This window comes from Thermobia domestica, chromosome 3, assembly GCF_964235325.1.
Source record: "Thermobia domestica chromosome 3, izTheDome1.hap1.1, whole genome shotgun sequence".
NCBI classification, from domain to species: domain Eukaryota; kingdom Metazoa; phylum Arthropoda; class Insecta; order Zygentoma; family Lepismatidae; genus Thermobia; species Thermobia domestica.
The window spans coordinates 345,121,452-345,141,059 of NC_137456.1; the positions used below are offsets into that span (position 1 = coordinate 345,121,452).

Here is a 19,608-nt window from a genome sequence, read left to right on the forward strand (position 1 = left end):
TTTATTTTAATATCGCGTATTAATAGCGATTTGATACATAAACCCAAAATGTATAATAATATGTAATAATAAAAAAAGTCTAAATCTTGTTCGGAAACGAATGTTCACAGGAACTGAGTTCCGGTAGAACATTGATGTGTCGGTTGAATGTGAACGAAATTTATTTTGGGCAAATAGCCTATGGCCAAGGGAACAAAAATTGCTATATTTGCGGCTAAGGTTGGTTGCGACAGGTTCGTCTTGTCTTGTATGTGGTTCTATATTTCTCGGTCCGGATCTGAATGAAATTCGATGCGCAAGTTGACTCGACAACACAGGCTGTGTTCTACAGGTTTGCACGTCGGGGGCTTCTGAGTTGGTTCATGTCGGGTTGTTTCATAGTTACTTAAATATATTGATAGAATCTAATATTTTACTTTTACCTAGGCGATGTACAGTACATTAAAAAAGAAAATTAAAACTCTTCCATAGGCAGATAGGAATTATAAGGATAATTAAAACACCATCAACTCATATTGCAAAAATCTATGAAAGAAGTGGTCCAACAAGTTGTTGAAATCGCTTTTATTCCTTTGATCTTTAGTTCAACGCTATAGCACGGCCAACAAGAGATGGTCTCTGACGTTTTTTTATCACATGCGGTGGGACATTGCAGCCCCTACTTTGATACCAGTGTTACCAACCACGATCACTCTGTCTTATGCCATTAATATAATTGCCACTACAGTTGCACCGAAAAAAAACCTTGACACACGAGTAGTGGCAATGTCACTGCTAGCTGTCAGAGACGTTCTCTTACTGGACGCACTATAGTTCCCATAAACTCTATATGTTTCTTTGAGCTAAGAAATAAAATAAAGTTCTCTCTACGACCGTGACAGGACTCGAACCTGCAATCTTCGGATCCGAAGTCCGACGCCTTATCCATTAGGCCACACGGTCTATGAAAACTTCACCTCTGTTAGGTCATGTAATCTTACAGGAATTAGAACTCAAAATCTATCTCCATTAGCATATAGTGACATATTCATACAACTTTTTGTTCTGTAATAGTTGTAGCGGACCGTTTCTAAACGGCTCGTTACAACATTTTAATATTATGTAATTTTAATTGTGCTGCATTTTGCTTCAGGTTATATTTTAAAATATTTCATATCCTCGTGTTCTGAAGCAGTTTTCTTATTGTTTTGAACTATTACTTTGAATTTTGTAAGACATGACATCTCCTAAAATAGTGCTGTCTTATGTTTCTGCTAATATTAATTTAGAGAGAAGAAGAAAAAAAAATACTGTTAAATGCAAGGATCTTATAAAATAGAGGATCTGCCCTTACAACAAAATCTTGAAGCCATACGTCACAGTTTCCCTACCCCTATTCTGCCCACTCTGCCCAAAAGGATCGCAATGTTTTGAGCCAGCAATCATGGCGGAAACTAGAGTAGCCAATCAGACGTGCCGATGCTCGGTTGTTTTTTGACTTGATTGATTTAATAGGATGAGGATACATATGGGCAGATCCTCTATTTTATAACATCCTTGGTTAAAAGTGTGATTTTTATTAAATGCACAAATCGAACATTAAATATAAGAATATATATATATATATATATATATATATATATATATATATATATATATATATATATATAAACTATAATTAAACTAATTAAAGCGTAAACCAGGTAAAAGGCCGGTTCTGTACTTTTGAAGGAGGACAAAATTCGAGTGAGTTGCAGCCTGTTTTAAGCCTTGCTCTTGAAGCCCAACTTTCACGTTACAGTAAACTGCCAATGTTCGTAGTTTCAATTCAATTTCGAAACGTCTCGACTTGACACTCTGAAACTTTGGTGGATTTGGAAGTTCAACCAAGAGCTTCTTTCTTCATTTAAGTCCATTATTATTGCTTAGGAGTATTGCATCCACCATAGTTGTCGTTCTATAAGCAGGAAGTATTAAAGTTTAAAGTTAGTTAAAGGAAATGTAGGGTAGAGTGGGGACAACTGGGACGGCAGGTCAACTGAGACATTTATTGCTGGTACTATTTGGTGGGAGTAACGAGAAGAGTCGTACCATCTAACAAGCACGAAAAACAGGAAAGCAAGAAGAACTTTTTTGACAGATAAAAGTAAATTCCTTGTATTGTATTATGAATGAAATTTCCCCCTTTGAACACATATGTATTCTTAAGATCAATACCTATATTTAACATGTGTTTTTAGGGTTGCAACTAAGGATCTTACAAAATAGAGGATCTGTCCACATGTATCTTCATCCTATTAAATGAATGAAGCCAAAAAACAACCGAGCACCGGCACGTCTGATTGGCTATTCTCATTTTCGCCATCGTCTGGTTGGCTACTTTCGTTTCCGCCATGATTGTTGGCTCAAAATATTGCGATACTATTGGGCGGAGTGGGCAGAGTAAGGGTGGCAAAACTATGACGTATGGCTTCAAGATTTTGTTTTAAGGGCAGATCCTCTATTTTACAAGATCCTTGGCTGCAACACAGAAAGCTGATTTCATGAGCTAGGTTAAGCGTGTTTGAGTAATGAGATGGAATGTAAAAAAATGTCCGTGTCTGGTCAACTGGGACATTTCGCGTGAGGACAACTGGAAGTGTTCCAGTTGTTCCCACTTGATATTTTTTTGTATGTAATGCTTCTAATAGTGTAAATAGCTTAATATATTCTGTTTTTGTAAACCTAATGGCAGTTAATCGTAAGGACTGTATTACAGGCATTGTTTTCCATTAATAATCTACTTCACATTACCATATTTTATGTTCATCGTCTTGTGACTAGTTTAATCAACGTACCTCGTACTTATTGGATACTTTATGTTCACAGGTTTCAAATTAGAACTAATAACAATAAAAGTTAGAAGCGTTCTCAACATTTTTCTCATATTTTTTGCCGATAGGTCCAAAGATTACTTGTGCAATTTTGATCACTAAGAGTAGCAATTAAAAATAGGTCCTAAGTATGATGTTTCTTGTTTATATAGTCATATATTTAAAACTGATACTGGTTTGCCGTGTAATGTTGTTCATTTAATGTAAACTCTCCATTATTTACACATATATTACTTTGTCCCAGTTGACCCCAATAGGTGTCACAGTTGACCTTCAGTGTCAAAGTTAAAGGATTAATCTTTAGTATAACACCTTTGGCTTTTCAATTGAAGCAAAATTGTAGGTTTAAAAATATCTGAACGGAAAATTGTTCCAATTGTCCCCACTGTACCCTATATTGAGAGAAATTTTATATACAAATGAAACTTTTTCTTTTTAATTTTCCCATCTTTCCGGGAAAACAGAAAAATACCGTGAATTCCGGTGATTCAAAATTTTCGAAAATTTCACAATCCTATGGAGACTCTTCTTCACAATCGCTTCTCTTCTACGAGGAGCGTGGAGGATAATGATGCCTGACTCGCACGCCAAGGCCACCGTGGGGAACCCCGTAGCGCAATTTGAGGTCAGGAGGTCATTCGGAGCAACGCCGTGGCCGTGAACAGAGTGATTGTGTTGCACCGCTTAGCGAATGTTTGTGTGACGGCCCAGAAAGTTCAGGCTGCCATTGCTGACTGTGGTTTCCAAGTATTGACTCTCCCTCCCTACAGTCCGGATATGGCCCCTAGTGGCTATTTCCTCTTCCGAGACCTGAAGAAATACCTCCGGGGATACCGTTTTTCGTCGGACCACGAGGTCAAACAGGCTGTTTCCCAGTGGTTTGGCAATGACAAAGACTATTTTCTTTTCTCTGGGATCTATCCACTGCCCACAAAGTGGCGACGGTGCATAGACCTCTACAGGGACTACATCGAAAAACACTGATAACCAGGTGAGCCTATCTGCATTCTTACTGACTAGGTGGGTAACTTATTAGACGAACCTTGTAGATAGCCATTAAATAATATTGAAGAGAAGCGACATAAATTCCAATCACATTTTGTGTCATTTCTTTCCTCCTAGTTTTTGTTTCCATTTGTTTCTTATGCACCCAGAATCAGGCGGTAAAACTACGGGGGAACGCCGTGGGACGCCGTTCCCTCACCTCCAAAAATATGTACGGCATCCCCCAGTTCCTAAAACATTACAACGGGCAAAGATAAGCAGGGGGACGGCATGACGTCATGTCGCTACCCTTTCAGATCCACTTTACCCCTGCCCAGAATATCATCTAATAACAATGTTATAGGAATAACTGGTAGATGTTTTCTATCTTGGACCACTACCAAAATACAATACTGCAGGTAGTAAATTTTAAATAATTCAATCCTATGTAAAACGTGATGCTTTAAACATGTTGTTTGATATAAACATTTACCATCGTTATTTCTTGCGCCAAACATTCCACTTGAGAGGAGACAGCATAAAACCCTGTGGAACCAAAGCTTATGAAGTGAATAAAGAGAGGTTGAAGAAGCCACGTTCACTCAATAGCTGAACCTCTTATACGCAGTCTATGGTCTGGATTTTTGGATTCGGTCTGGGTTTCCCTTCCCTCCCCCTCTATTGCTGAATCTAGATCTGAGTGCATACAATAAGCTATGGCAGCTGACATTGGGGGGAAGAACACAACAAAGATTCCAGTGTTGCCATACTTCTATGTTCGTGTTACGCAAAATCTCTCCTTTTTTTTTTTATCGTCTTTTCAATATGAATCAAGAGCATTTTTCTTTAAATCTTAAGCTCGTTCGCATTAGTTTTAGGGAAGGGAATGCGTCACACTGAGAAAAAATGTATGTGGCGTACGTAAAATCGTATATTACATTTGTAAATCCTGTAGTTTTGGGGCTTAACATACAGCAAACGTATAACTGAAAACGCATGTTTTATAATACATTTTGTATAAGTGTTCCATTTGTACGTACTTTCGGTACGAAACAATGCTGGCGGCCAGGATCTCACATACAAAGAACGTATATAACATATAGCTGACGAAGGTAACACACACACACACACACACACACACACATATATATATATGCAGGTAATATATAGACTGTTAGATATCAGACATCCTGCAATGGCATGATGAAACATCTAAGGACAGTGCTTATATAGCATACGGATAACGTATGCTCCATACTGATTTCTGTAGTAAGCAAGATTATTCCGTATATTTGTACAATATACCGCTGTCTGGGGAACTTTATTTTTTCTCAGTGCATCTTTGTCAATTCTATTTGGGGACACTGTTTTCCAAATCACTTTATGTTCGGTCTTTAATTATAGTCATCACTATCAAAGGTATTCTGCCATTAGTGGTAGGTATCTTGCCGCAAAGTGAAAAGTTTCCATGCATCACGGTCTACAGCTAATCTCTTTGCCTTCACGTAGAACGATTGCCCACAAAAACAGAAGAAACGATTTGTGTGACGAAACAGCTCTCCCAATAGAAACAAGATATGTACACTTTTCAAGACAAGACCATTTCCATGACGGGTCGAGAGAAGACCGGGTCTCATCCTTAACCCTAGCAATTAATCTTTTTAATATTGTTCATCTTTGGCTCCCTTTCTCTTCTTCCTCCAACTTTAACTTTTGTCGCATACCTGGGACAATGGTCCAATCACCTTCACTTTCTCTTTTTAATTCATACATATCGTGTTCGTCGGTTTTCTTGGGGTAGTCCCGTTTCCTCCCGTTTTCTCATTCCACCAACTCTTTCATCATCATAAATTTCCCTTAATTATCGTCTTCTAAGGATATAATCGTGGGACATTACACTGGGAAACTAAAATCCGCTAATTTTACAGACAGTAATTATGTGATATCTTGAAATATATAAAATATAATCGAAATGTGGAACAAGAGCGCGCTAGGCAATATTATTTTCGCATGAGATAATGTTATCACGAGTCACCTAGTAGCTTTCCGTTTGCAGCCATTTAGAAATGCGAAAATAAATCCAGATATTCTAAATGGCTCGAAATCGAAAGCAGATAAGTGAGTCGTGATAACGGTTTCTCATGTAAAATAATATTGTGTAGGGCGCTCTTGTTCCACTTTTCGATTATCTTTTATCTATTTGGAGATATCACATAATTACCGTAAAATTAGCGGTATTTTAATTTCGCCGTGAAGGGGCCTGTTAAACTGAAATAACTTCTTTGGTCTCTCGAGCCGAAGGTACGTTTGCTAACCACATAGTCAGGACGGAGCGCTTTTCCCTTCGAGTTGCAGCCCTATTTATAAGATTCTTTAATGGTTGATTGTGTTCGATGTTTAGTTATCAGGTAGAAGTTAAATATAATAATAATAATAATAATAATAATAATAATAATAATAATAATAATAATAATAATAATAATAATAATTTTATTGTCCTTGAACCAATTATGGCAATAGACAACGTCAAAATATACATCAAAATTACAATATGTTAACTTTCACATTTAATTTGCGTAAAGTATTCATCTAATGAATAAAACGGCCTTTCTCTTAGCCAATTGTATAATTTATGCTTAAACACATTCATGGGACTTGAAGATAATTCACTTGGCAACCCATTATACAATTTTATGCCTAAGTACATCATAGTTGTTCTTCAACTTATTGAGTCTCTTATATGGTACATCTATGAGTTTATTGTACCTTGTATTGTACGAATGCAAGTTGTATCTGCACTGTAATTCAGGTAGTCTGTTTTTCACAAACAAAATAGCTGTATATATATATATACAAATTTATCACAGTTAATATTCTCAAATTTTTAAATAAAGGTTTACAATGCGCTGTTTCATGTGAATTTGTCATAATTCTATTTACTTTTTTCTGTATTAATAGGATATCATTGATACGTGAAGCATTTCCCCAAAAAAGTATACCGTATGAGACAATACTTTGAAAGAATGCAAAATATGCAGTTCTTACGTAACCGTCCGACAATAATGTTTCAGTCTTTTCAGAAGGTAGACAACTCTAGATAATTTACTAGCTATATACTGAATATGTGGTTCCCATGATAACCTACTATCGACATAAATACCCAGAAATTTTACACTATTTGTGATGTCAATATTTGGAACTTCTCTCAAGCCGAATAACATGTGTTGTGTTTTACTTCTATTGAGATGAAAACAATTAGCTTCAAACCACTTACTTGCTTCAGTTAAAACGCTATTTGCCAAATGTACAAGGTTATTTACATCGTGGTTTATGTTCACAAAAGTGGAGTCATCAGCATACAATATCGATTGGGCTTGTACACAACTTGGTAGATCATTGATCATTATGGTAAACAACAGTGGACCAAGCACCGACCCTTGAGGAACGCCACACTTTAGACTTTTCACTTGAGACTGTATACCGTTTGTAAAGACAACTTGCTTTCGATCTTCCAAATATGTTTGAATTAAGGTCAGTCCAGTGCCATTTATACCGTGACTAGTTAATTTATTCAAGAGTAGACTGTGGTCTACGCAGTCAAAAGCTTTGCTCAGGTCACAAAATGTAGCATGAGCAAAGAACCTATTTTCAAAAGCTTGTGTAACCTCTCTCACCAACACGTCAATGGCGTTAACTGTTGATAGGCCTGCCCTAAAACCAAATTGAGATTTACATATTAAGTTATACTCATTAAAAAAATTACTTAGCTGAGAATACATAGCTGCCTCTATTATTTTTGAGAAAATAGGGACTAGAGAAATTGGTCGGTAACTACTTGGATCACTCTTATCACCTTTCTTATAGATTGGAACTACTTTACTTACTTTGAGCACACTTGGAAAATATCCCTCAATTAAGCATTATAATAGACTTGACATGTAATGAAGAGAGGCATCATCATTGAATAATGGCTGCCAATAAAATCTGCTGCCCATATCATATGACAAGAGCACGATCTGTTTTTCCCCAAACAACAGCGCATCCCATTTCAACCCACTCGAGATGTTAATTGTAATGAAGAACACCCAGCGACTGCTTCTATTGTTTTAAGCATCCATCGCTAAGCCCACATACATTTTCCTCTCTACAGGTAACACACACGTACTGTCTATCTCTCACGGTCCCTCCTCGACTTTCAAAGCAACAATGTCTGTGCGTATGTGTGGAAGTCATAAAATTAGAAAAAGAAGGAAGAAAATGTAAGAACGCTACTCAGTCGACAAATTGAAACTTTAGCTCCCATCCATGAAGCTTGAATATTTACATTCAAAACAAGAACTACGCACACAGAACATATACTTACTTTCGACGAATGAATACTTCCTCTCTATCAACACTCACCATCTGTTTTACACATCCAACAATCAACGTCTCACACCACCAAGAAATACACGCACAAATCAATTCTATCGTCTGTATTCCGTACCATTAGAACAGCAATATAACTGGTGCCGCGTGGATGTAAGTTTAACTTAATTTAACTTGAAATAAATTTGATCGGTTTCCTTAATTCTTTTGATTGTCCAACAATTTCAATGATTAGCACTTGTTTTCTTTATTTTATTCATTTTTTTTTTTTTTGATTGTCTAACGCTTTCAATGATTACCACTTGTTTTGTTTATTTCGTTCAATTTTTTGATTGTCTAACGCTTTCAGTGATTAGCACTTGTTTTCTTTATTTTGTTAATTTTTTTTTTTGATTGTCTAACGCTTTCAATGATTAGCACTTGTTTTCTTTATTTTGTTCAATTTTGATTGTCTAACGCTTTCAATCATTAGCACTTGTTTTCTTTATTTTGTTCATTTTTTTTTTTAGATCTAACTAACGCTTTCAGTTAATAATATTCCTATTTGTCACTATGTTATTGCGCTAAAGAGACATTGTAACATCTGAAGAAATAAGATTCCTGGGAAGCTTTACTCAGTAAGCTTGTATATACAAAACGAGAGAAACAAGAAATTCTTGTAGGTCACGACCACAGAAGAAAGTCCAACTAAGGACTGTTTGAAACTGGAAAGATTTGGTAATAGAGAAAAGTCTAAAAGAAACCTTGCTTTGTGATAAGGTGAAGAGAGTGCATGGCTATTTCATTTATTGTCTATAACTAACAGTAGAAAGCTTATTGACTAGAAGAGTCAAAAGTAAGGATGTGCCACATTTACTTAAATACATAAACAAACAAGTTTCGTACAACAGACTTCCTAGGAATCGTATTCCAACCAGAAATCATGGATTTATTAGTTTCGGTTACAGCATATGGAAGCGGTGAAAGCTGGAACCTATACGTGAGAAGCTGAATATATATCAAAGAATAATTTCTCACTATATTTCACCGTTTTTCCTTTATAAAGATTCAATATGAAAACGATAGACTACTTTTGGTATCAACAGACGGATTAGAAATGAGATTGAACTTACTCAGAACATCGACTATTATTTTTATCCAATGAGAATAGATATTGAAACCGGAAGTTAGAATCGATTTCAATATCTCAGTTTTTAGTAAAGTGAAAAAATGGAAAACGAGTTCATCCTTGAAACTCTGCACCCATGTCAAAATCCAGTTTTTCTTATTCCTTACCACTTTTGGTTTATAGCGATAGGGATCAGTATTGAAACCGGAAATGGCAAATTTCTGTCACTTCCAACTACAACTATATAGCTATAGAATGAAGATTGAACCTTTTCTTGGAATACTACATTAATATCAGAAAGCTACTTCTTCCTATCTGTTAGGGGATCAATTTTGAAACCGGAAGCTACAATGGATTTCTATCACTTCCGGTTGCGGTGATTAAATCTATTCTTTGGACGGTGAATCCATATCAAAACACCATTTCTTTCTACCTATTATCATTTTTGATCTGACGCCTGTCGACAGACGGATATGACACAGATGGAACAGGTCATTTGCGTTACAACTTTTGTCTAGATCATCCGGGTCTGCCTATCACGTCTCAGACCCGGCCTGACCCGGAAGCAGCAAAAATATCAGCTCTGCAAAAAAATTCCAGAATTTCATAGTGGAGTAATTGTACCCATTACTTGAAAGCAAACATTCATTTGTTTGATTCCCGGTCTGGCATTTCTTAATCAAGATACCATGTCTTGAACTTCAAATGCAATTCATGTTTATTCGCCTTCCCATACTGAAAAATAATACACGGTTTATAAACATAGACGACACAAAAAAAGATTTAAGAAAACTGTTTGGGTTCAGTTGTATCTCTTATATTCTAAACGACAAGTTTTACAGATTCGCGCGATTAAGATTTCACGATCTCTGGTAAGAAAGACATGTAGCTAATCTTTTCTGTGATTCTGATCCGTTTATATTCTGTTAAATCATGTAGTTATCTTTCAGTGCAATGCTTTGACACAAATACACACACACAACTAGAGAGGAAGAAAATTAGTGAGAACACAGCGGCAGAGAGAGAATCCTGTTTCTTAGAGTTACATTAGCAGCCACACACATATGCAACATGTGTATAACGATGTATCGTCATATCCGGGTCTGTCAGGGTCATTCTGGATGACCAGATGTGGTGGGACATGCGTCTGCCTCCAGATCACGAGTCACGAAGTTCGTGACCTGTTCCACAAGTGAGATATGGCCATTGTACAAGTTTTCGCATTTACGCAGTCCAAAGTTTGGAAGTCTAAACATACAGGGTGCACGATGGCTCAAGCACTTACCTCTGGTGTGCTGGATCCTTGCTTTGATACCCGGACAACATCGTGCCCATGGCTTTTCACAGGGTACTCCTGTTTGCTCCTACATTCTCATTCCACCGTTCTTCCATTATCCTTCATTTGCCTTAATCATCTGTGTCCCTTAGCCTAAAGGGCACAAATGTGAGACGTAAACTTAAAGATTTCATTTCTAAACATATGATCCTAATCAGCAATACAAATTTATTTCAAAATATTTGTTTTCAATAATAATAATAATAATAATAATAATAATAATAATAATAATAATAATAATAATAATAATAATAATAATAATAATAATAATAAAGTATGATATTGCAATAAATTTCTCAGTCTTCTATTTGTTTCTCGCATTATTTAGGCCTACAGAAACATAAAATTAGTGGAATGCATAGAAAATAAAGTTAAAGGCTCTGAAACACGGTTGGAAACCATTTTATATAACTCAGAAAAGAAGTTTTCGTTGCTTGAAATAAAACGTTTGGGATTGTTTTCAGTGCAGTGACACAGTGGAACCACCCGCAACTGAGGAAAGAAAAAAAATGGAGGAGATAAATCAGAGAATCCTTAGGGAATTATGCTCACAACAAACAGACGCAGAGAGAAAAAAGAAGGAAAATAAATTTTGAGGAGGAATCCAACCGAGAAACTGAGTGTAAGAACTGCTCAAGTGCACCAATGTGGAACAACAATGGTTGAAGTAATATTCGCAGCTGTAAAATCTTTAAGTTAGTGATGGCCGAGTATGTTTCATCCAGTTCGCGAATATAATACATAAATATTCGTTAATTATTTGTAGGTATTTTAACTCCGTGTGTACAGGAAGACTATAGTTGCCCGTCATAATATAACTGACTCGAAACTTCACTTCGGTGCGAGCGGTCCCGGGTTCGATTCCCGGTGGGGTCACTTGGTCGAAAAAGTATAACAGCTTTTTCAGGCCAGCCACCCTGAATGAGGTTTTCCTGGGTTTTCCTCATTCACACCAGGCAAATGACGGGGTGGAACCAAACATAAGTCTCAGGCCGCTTCCTTCCTTCCCTTTCCCCGGATCGTGTGCTCGCCGAAGGACGTCATCCCTCATGCGTGACGGGCTAAATGCCTTAGATGCCGAAACCCCAGAAATCTAAATCCTAAATCCTAAATCGAAACTACACTTTTAACTCGTACTAACCTTATTCTGCAGAAGTACTAGGCGGATTTTTTTTTTAATGAAGTTTTCATGTAGAGTATAGCTCCAATTGGAGCTAACGAGTTCTGGGCGCAATCCAACTAATCAGGAATACAGATAATTGAGGCAATTATAAAAAGTTATTTGTAAAATAAAAATTTAACTAAAATAGATTTTGTTTAATTAACACTTTGACTGCCCATGGTCATTTTTGAAGATAGACCATGGTACCAACGTCTACTTGCCTTATGAAATGAAATCTTTGAGTTTTACGTCCCACGGTTATGCCGGTTAGGCTAAAGGAGACGGGGATGATGAGTAATGAATGAAATGGTGGAATGAAGAAAGTGGGAGGAAACGGGAGAACCCTGAGAAAACCCACGCACACGGTGTTTGTCCACCATAAAGTTCACTTGGCGGGGGCTGGGATCGAACCCGGGACCCCTAACACGAGAGGTGAACGCTCTACCACTGAGCCACCGCGGCCCCCTATTTACCTTATGGTTACCAACAGGCCACGAAGCGATATTCAAATAATACGTAGAGACCTCAATATTCAATATTCCAAGTTTTTTCGAACCAGATCTGGCTCCTGGCGGGGAAAAAATGCGTGAGACACATGTGGCTCACGGGACCTCAGAGGATCAAATTTATGTCCAGGCCCTGTGTTCCATATGTGGCTCACATGAAAAACAAGGAAATTGACACTTTTTAATTAATAATACTGTACATCGTTCCACACCATTAAAATGTATTTCTTTTACAATTTGAATAATGTCAGACAATGTATTATATAATGTCAGACAAGGCACATATGGATCACAGGGCCTAGACGTCAATTTTTTTCCTCTGAGGCCAAATGAGCCAGATGTGACTCAGCATTTTTTTCCCCCGCCAGGAGCCAGACCTGGTTCAAAAACATGGAATATTGAATATTTAGGTCTCTAAGTACGTATTATTTGAATATGCTAAATTCTAAAATGCGAAGTACCACGGCTGAGTTAAAGTTCAAACAAGTTGCATTTTCACATTTTTAGCAAGTTAACATTTTCGCATATTTTCCGTGGATATGGATGTGTAATTTAAAACACTAAAGTGCATGCAACATAGTCACACACTTGACCCAAAACATCGTATTGAAAAAGTAAACATAATTCTTTTCATAGGACTTCAGATAAGTGCCAAACAAAAGTCAACGCATAAGTCATATATGGCTCACGGGGTCCCACAGTCAGTTTTAGTGTGAGCCATATATGGTTCATGGGGCCTCACGGAGCAGTTTAGTGTGAGCCATATATAGCTCACATGGCGGTCAATTTGTTAAAACGTAGATTTCGAATAATTATTCACTATTAAAAAAATTAACTCGAATAACTGCTGTTACAGAAATTATATTCAAAAAATAATAACATTCAAAGAAGATAGGGCCTATTAGAACACTCAGATGTGAAATTATTGGAATTTTAGCATCACTAGCGACTAATTATGTGAATGAAAAAAATTGCCTATTAGTTTTATTTTTTTAAATGTCTCTGGGATGTAAGAGATGAATTATTTCCACAGTCACACGAAACGAGCAGAGGAATGGAACCAAACGGAAAGCGAACGACCACTTCTGTTCTCGTGGGGGGAAACAGCTAATAAAGTAGCTCGTCTCTTGTTCTATCTTCGCCACCATTTAAGAGCTTAATCACGTGACCTGTCTAATTAAGCGTCTCTCCTCTCCAGCAGAAGGTTGACATCCACAATGAAAAAGGGTGTGAAAGGGTTGTTGTCTCCCTCTTGTAATTGTCTTTCCCTTCCCCCTTTTTCCTATCCAACGCCTACTGCTCAAGTGAACTCTTTTGCGGAGGAAATTTCGTTACGTCTGGTGTGAAGGGAAAGGGGAAACAATCGGCCACTTTTTCAATCACAGACAACTCTAGGAGGCCAATCACTCACAATTCATGCCTCGATCACCAACGACACAGGGAAATACTCGCTCTTTCTTTCTATTTTAATTTATCAAGGAATCGAAATTGGTAGATGAAATGACGAAGGACTAATTTTGATGTAGCTGAAATTAGGGTGCGAACCGAGGAAGCGTTCATGACTCACACAGAAAGCTAAAATTGCCTAGCGCTATGAACTATCAGTCACAATAATAATAATAATAATAATAATAATAATAATAATAATAATAATAATAATAATAATAATAATAATAATAATAATAATAATAATAATAATAATAATAATCTTATATTAATAGTGTAAGATACGAAAATATCTGAAGCTGAACAAATTCAGTCGATCGATCTCTCCGAACTATATATAAAACTACAAGAACTCACTGACATAACAATTACTTCGGTTGACTGGAAAGTTGAAATTTGGCATGCTTGTAGCTTTTCTGGACTACCCTTAGAAAAATTGCCAAAAGTGAATATTTTTAATTTTTAAGGGGTCTAAAGGGAGGATGTACAAACTCTCCCATGTTTTTTAAATAGACGTTTTCTTGGGATACAAAATTTTATCTTTTAGGCACTTAAAATAGGAAAAGAAACACGAAATTCAGTAAAATTGTGGGTGTAAGAGGTGGGAGGCCGTGGGGCAAGTAAACGCGGGAGTCCAGGGGCGAAGTCCCCCGCTGGCCAAATTAAAAAAAAAAAAAAAAACTTAAGAGCAAATGTACGAAATTCACTCTTGATGTAAAGACTGATGCATAAGAGATGCGAGGCCGTAGTCCAAATAAACGCGGATGTATGTAAAAATGATCGAAAATGACCGATATTAGTGTCGAATCCATAGTTTTCGCTGTCGCTGAGACGAACAGTAGGGATGCGCACGAGACAAGATTTGAGGCTGTCTCGTCTCGAAAATGTGCTGTAAAAGTGATGTCTCGACTCGAAAAATGTATATTTTTCTATTGGAAGAGCCGTGTCTCGTCTTGAATTTTGTCATGAAAATTCTGTCTCGACTCGTCTCGTGCGAATCCCTAACGAACCGTTCCGATGCCGTTTACATTCAAATTCACCCTTTATGTCCAAAATGGAATTATTTTCCCCGTGCGAAGAACGGGTATTCCACTAATATATTAAATGTTTAATAAATTATTATTTATTTATTTAAATATCTTCGAACTTCTAAAAATCCCGTAAAAGTAACATATCACAGAGCGCATAATTTCACTGAGAGGATATCGACCTGAAGACAAAAGAAAATAGCGTAGCAATGAAGGTTAAAAAAAAAAAAAAAAAAACTCCATTTGATGCTCTATTCTGTGCCTCTGTAACCATTTCTAGTCTAATACCAGAGAAATCTCAAATGATGGATTCAGATGAAATATACGCCTTAATGTGTTGTATTTCCTGCACCGCGTCAACGATCTCACTGTCAATTGTTTAATATGGAGATGAACGAGTCCTTTATGGAAATTTCACCCACCATAAAAGTCTCTGTCAATATTTATGATTTCTGGATACATCTCGGACTGTTAAGTTGTCGAAAGAGATTTAGGAGTCGAACATTAAGGATTACCACCCACCAAGCATAACAACCATTCATCTTAAATCTTCTGTCAACGGGAAAAGGAAAACCCAACCCCATCAAACACTTAACGCTATATTCTTAACGTTATACTGAAAGCTAAACGGCAGGAAAGCAGGACAAAACTATAAATAAAGAAAATGGTTTTCGTATTTAGATTGACCATTCAATGATGTTTCCTGCATATGTTGTCATCATGGATTACGTTTCGATATATTATCATCATAATCAACCATTGTCAATCCACGACTGAACGAACATCTTCTGAATTTATATCCACACTTATCTCTTTAGATTCTTTTCTTTCTTAAACATATTAGATGGACCCATTTCTTTCCATAGTTCTTTATCTTGTTTCATGGTTCAATGCTTATAGTACAAAATCGTCTGAAGCTGTATTAAGAAACCTGTTAATAAGATTAAAAATACAATTTAAATATGTTGCTCCGATTTTCCCACAATTTCCACTAATTACAATCAAAATTTTAAAAAAAAATGTTTGTTTGATGTTTCTTAAGAAGATACTCTGAAATTCGCTTAAAATCTTACTTCTTCGACTTCACTGTCTCAGAGTGAATCAATGACTTTCTGTCTCAGGATGAATCAATGTCTTCATTATTTAAGGGAAAATCAATGACTTCATAGTCTCTGAAGCAACGACTTCAGTGTCTAACGGAGAATCAATGACTTTAATGTCTCAGAATGAATCGATGGCTTCACTGTCTCACCCGTCAGAGTGAATCGAAGACCACACTATATCAGGATGAATCAACGACTTCATTGTCTCAGGGTGAATCAACAACTTCACTGTCTCAGGATGAATGAGCGACCACTGTCTCAGCTAGAATTAATGACTTCACTGTCTCGGAGTGAATCAACCATTTCACTGTTTCAGAGTGAACCAGTAGTAACTTCACTGTTTCAGTGGGAATCAACGACTTCACTGTCTTAGAGTGAATCAACGACTTCACTGTCTCAGGATGAATCAGTCACTCCATTATCTCAGGATGAATCAACGACTACAGTGTCTCAGGATGAATCAATGACTTCACTGTCTCAGGAAGAATTAATGACTTCACTGCCTTAGGATGAATCAACGACTTCACTGATTCAGAGTGAATCAATGACTTCACTGTCTCAGAATGAATCACGACTTCATCTCTCAAAACGAATTAATAGCTTCACTCTCTGAGAGAAACTCAATGACTTCATTGTCTCAAAATAAATCAATGACTTCACTCTCTGAGGAAAACTCAACGACTGCACTCTCTCAGAATGACTGTACTGGTCCTCTAAATCGCACTGTCTTAGGGTGTTATCACCATCACCAACTTAAGACTTCATCCTCTGGAACTTTACTGGTATTGAGAAGAGGGTACGTAGTTGGCTTACGTCTTCAACGTATTAGGTACTTCAGACTTGGATCTTCAATATAATGAAAAAATCTGAACCGAAAGTTTGAAAATATACAATGAAACTTTTGAGGGATGCTAGTAAGAACTTTTGAATGCTCACCGACAAAAATGAGAAGTCCAAAATTAAACTTCGAACATTTTGGGATGTGTGTTGCTCATCTAAGTGTGAGATGGACTTGAGGCGGACTCGGGTCAAAAGTTTTAAACATATTTTGGACTTGAGTTGGTCTCAAATTTGTAATTCATAGATTGTGCATATCTTCTAAAGAGACTTAAGTCTTTCAGGTGCAAATTTAAATTTGATACTATCCCCTAATGAAGTCAGTTAAACAACTCGTAAACTATAATCAAATATCAAGTCCCTCTCTCTTTGACTCAAAAAGTGCAACTATCGAATCAAAACATAAATTCAAGATACTACAAGATTGTAGACACCAAGGCAAGTTTCACATATAATTCTTTCTGGGGTTTCCTATGGAGAAGATTGGGCTTCAAAGAAAGAAAAAAAGATTTCCTTGTGTGATGCTAACGTAATAAGCAGAAGGTGTGGGAGAAGCAAAAGTGAATTTCCTGCCTTTTAAAAATCCAATCATCTCGCCTTTGTACTTGCTGCCATCTGGCGAGTGACGACTGAACCCTTCTTTTATTGCTTCTTCATTTGAATCTGAAAATAAAAGGTGAGTCAGGGGAGAAAAGATTTTCGATTTGTGATGGGGGAGGACCAAAAAGGCTGCCGCCCTCACATGGTTTGCCAGACTAATTTCGACACCATTACTTCATAATAAAGCTTTTCTATTTTAAAAGCAGATTATTTATTCTTGAGTTTCAGCGCTCCTAAGAGAGACAATTGAACTAGACATAGAAAACTGCTCGTAACATCGTGTTAAATGAAAGTAGTTCTGTGTTCGAGTCTTAATGTTAGTTTTACAATTTCATTGCTTATCTAAACTAGTTGGAAGTGATACCTTTGTCCATGATTCTGTTGTCAATTCCCAAGAGACATTAAAATTATATTAAACTCAACAGCTAAAATAATTCTTTATTATTTTAGCTGAACTTGATTAATACACAACAAATATGACAACATACAAAAATGTGTGCATTAATCGATATTTAATTTATCTTCTATCCAGTGCTGGAACTTCAAAATCAGGTCCTCTGCGCAAAAAAAAAAAAAAAAAAAAAAAACTAGCCTTGATGGCCATTGAAAATGACACTCAAAGAAAAAAATGATCATGATAATGTTTAAGTTTTACGTCCCACGGTTATGCCGGTTAGGCTAAAGGAGACGGTGATGAAGAGTAATGAATGAAATGGTGGAATGAAGAAAATGGGAGGAAACCCACACACACGCTGTTTGTCCACCACAAAGCCTACTTGGCGGAGGCTGGGATCGAACCCCGGACCCCAAGCACCAGAGGTGAACGCTCTACCACTGAGCCACCGCGGCCCGACATGCTCAAAGAAATGGATACAGATGCAATGATAAGAGATTTTACCAAATTAAAAGTCAATTTTTTTTTTTTAACTTGAACTTCTCAGTAACAAAGAAAACTAGAAATTTTAAGCTAATTATCATAATTGTATCATTAGAAAATACTACGTAAATATTTTTTTTAACAAAGCATAAGAGCATACATTTATCAAAATTAAATTTGTGTTAATGTCAGACTTAAAAGCTCATGTTAGTTTTATTCTGTTTCCACTTTTATGTTTGAACATTACTTGTCAAAATATATCTTACGGAGTTGTGTCTTGTGCCTATTTAATAAAAAATTCTATTAATTATTAAAATTGGAACTCTGTTCAGTATTTATACACAGTCAGTTAGTTATAATTCATCATTTTTCGTTAATATTTAGAAAAAGATTACAGATGTTGAGGAAATTTGCAATTGTTACAACTAATTTGAAGAATGTTTGTCCATTACAAATTTCTACTCTTTTTTTTTTTATCATCTTTAGGTGGAGGCACCGAAATATTATTTGCTTACACTTAAGAAATGTCTAGAATCAGACCTGGTCTCGTTAATTTAGCTTCATTGCTGACAAAGGACGTAAATACCAATCAATCAATTAATGGATTCACAAATGAAGGCGAACTCTCATTATCAGGGTTAGGATTTATATGAACTTACAAAATATGAATGTACAGTACTTGTGCTCAAGGAGTGGCAATGAATCATGGATCATAATTTATTGCTGATCCCATAAAGAAAAAAAGTTGTGGCCCTCTCTTTGTTGACAATACTGGCAAATACATTCATAAGCAATAAGTGAAAGTCGTTTAAAGTAAAATCAAAAAATAATGTTTTTATACCGCTTCAGAACTACCTTTGACTGAAAGCTAAAGACCCCACACTGAGAAAAATCCGTTCTCCGGACAGCAGTATATTGTACAAATATACGGAACCCTCTTGCTTACTATAGAAATCATTGTTTAATACTTGCTTATATTGTTTCATACAGAAAGTACGTATAGATAAAACACTTATACAGAAAGTATTATAAAACCTGCGGTTTCTGTAATATTTGCTGTACGTTAAGTCCAAAAGCTACAGTATTTACAAATGTAACATACGATTTTACGTACGCCACCTACATTTTTTTTCTCAGTGCATGCACCAGAGGTAAGCGCTCTACTACGGAGCCCGTGCCCTCCTTTCTCCGCTCTACCATTAAGCCACCGCGGCCCCCGAAAAATAGGTTCGGACTGAGCTTGCACCTTGAACGTATTGAGTTTAAGTGTTAATGTTTTGTGTCCTTATACAACACCAGGGATATAAAGTACGGGATCTACTGCTCCGACCCACGATTGGGGATTGAACTAGTGCAGTTAGCGGGTGCACAGATCATCATATATGGGACACGGTGGCTCAG

The 19,608-nt window shown here is 36.6% G+C and overlaps 1 protein-coding gene and 1 non-coding gene across 13 annotated transcripts in view; both read right to left on the minus strand.

Moving 5' to 3' along the window:
* sick (sickie) overlaps nt 1-19,608 on the minus strand; it is a 1,461,343-nt gene that overhangs the window by 616,730 nt on the left and 825,005 nt on the right. The window lies entirely within an intron of this gene.
* On the minus strand, nt 870-942 carry TRNAR-UCG (transfer RNA arginine (anticodon UCG)). The gene has a single exon. It is a non-coding gene; the product is annotated as a tRNA-Arg (tRNA).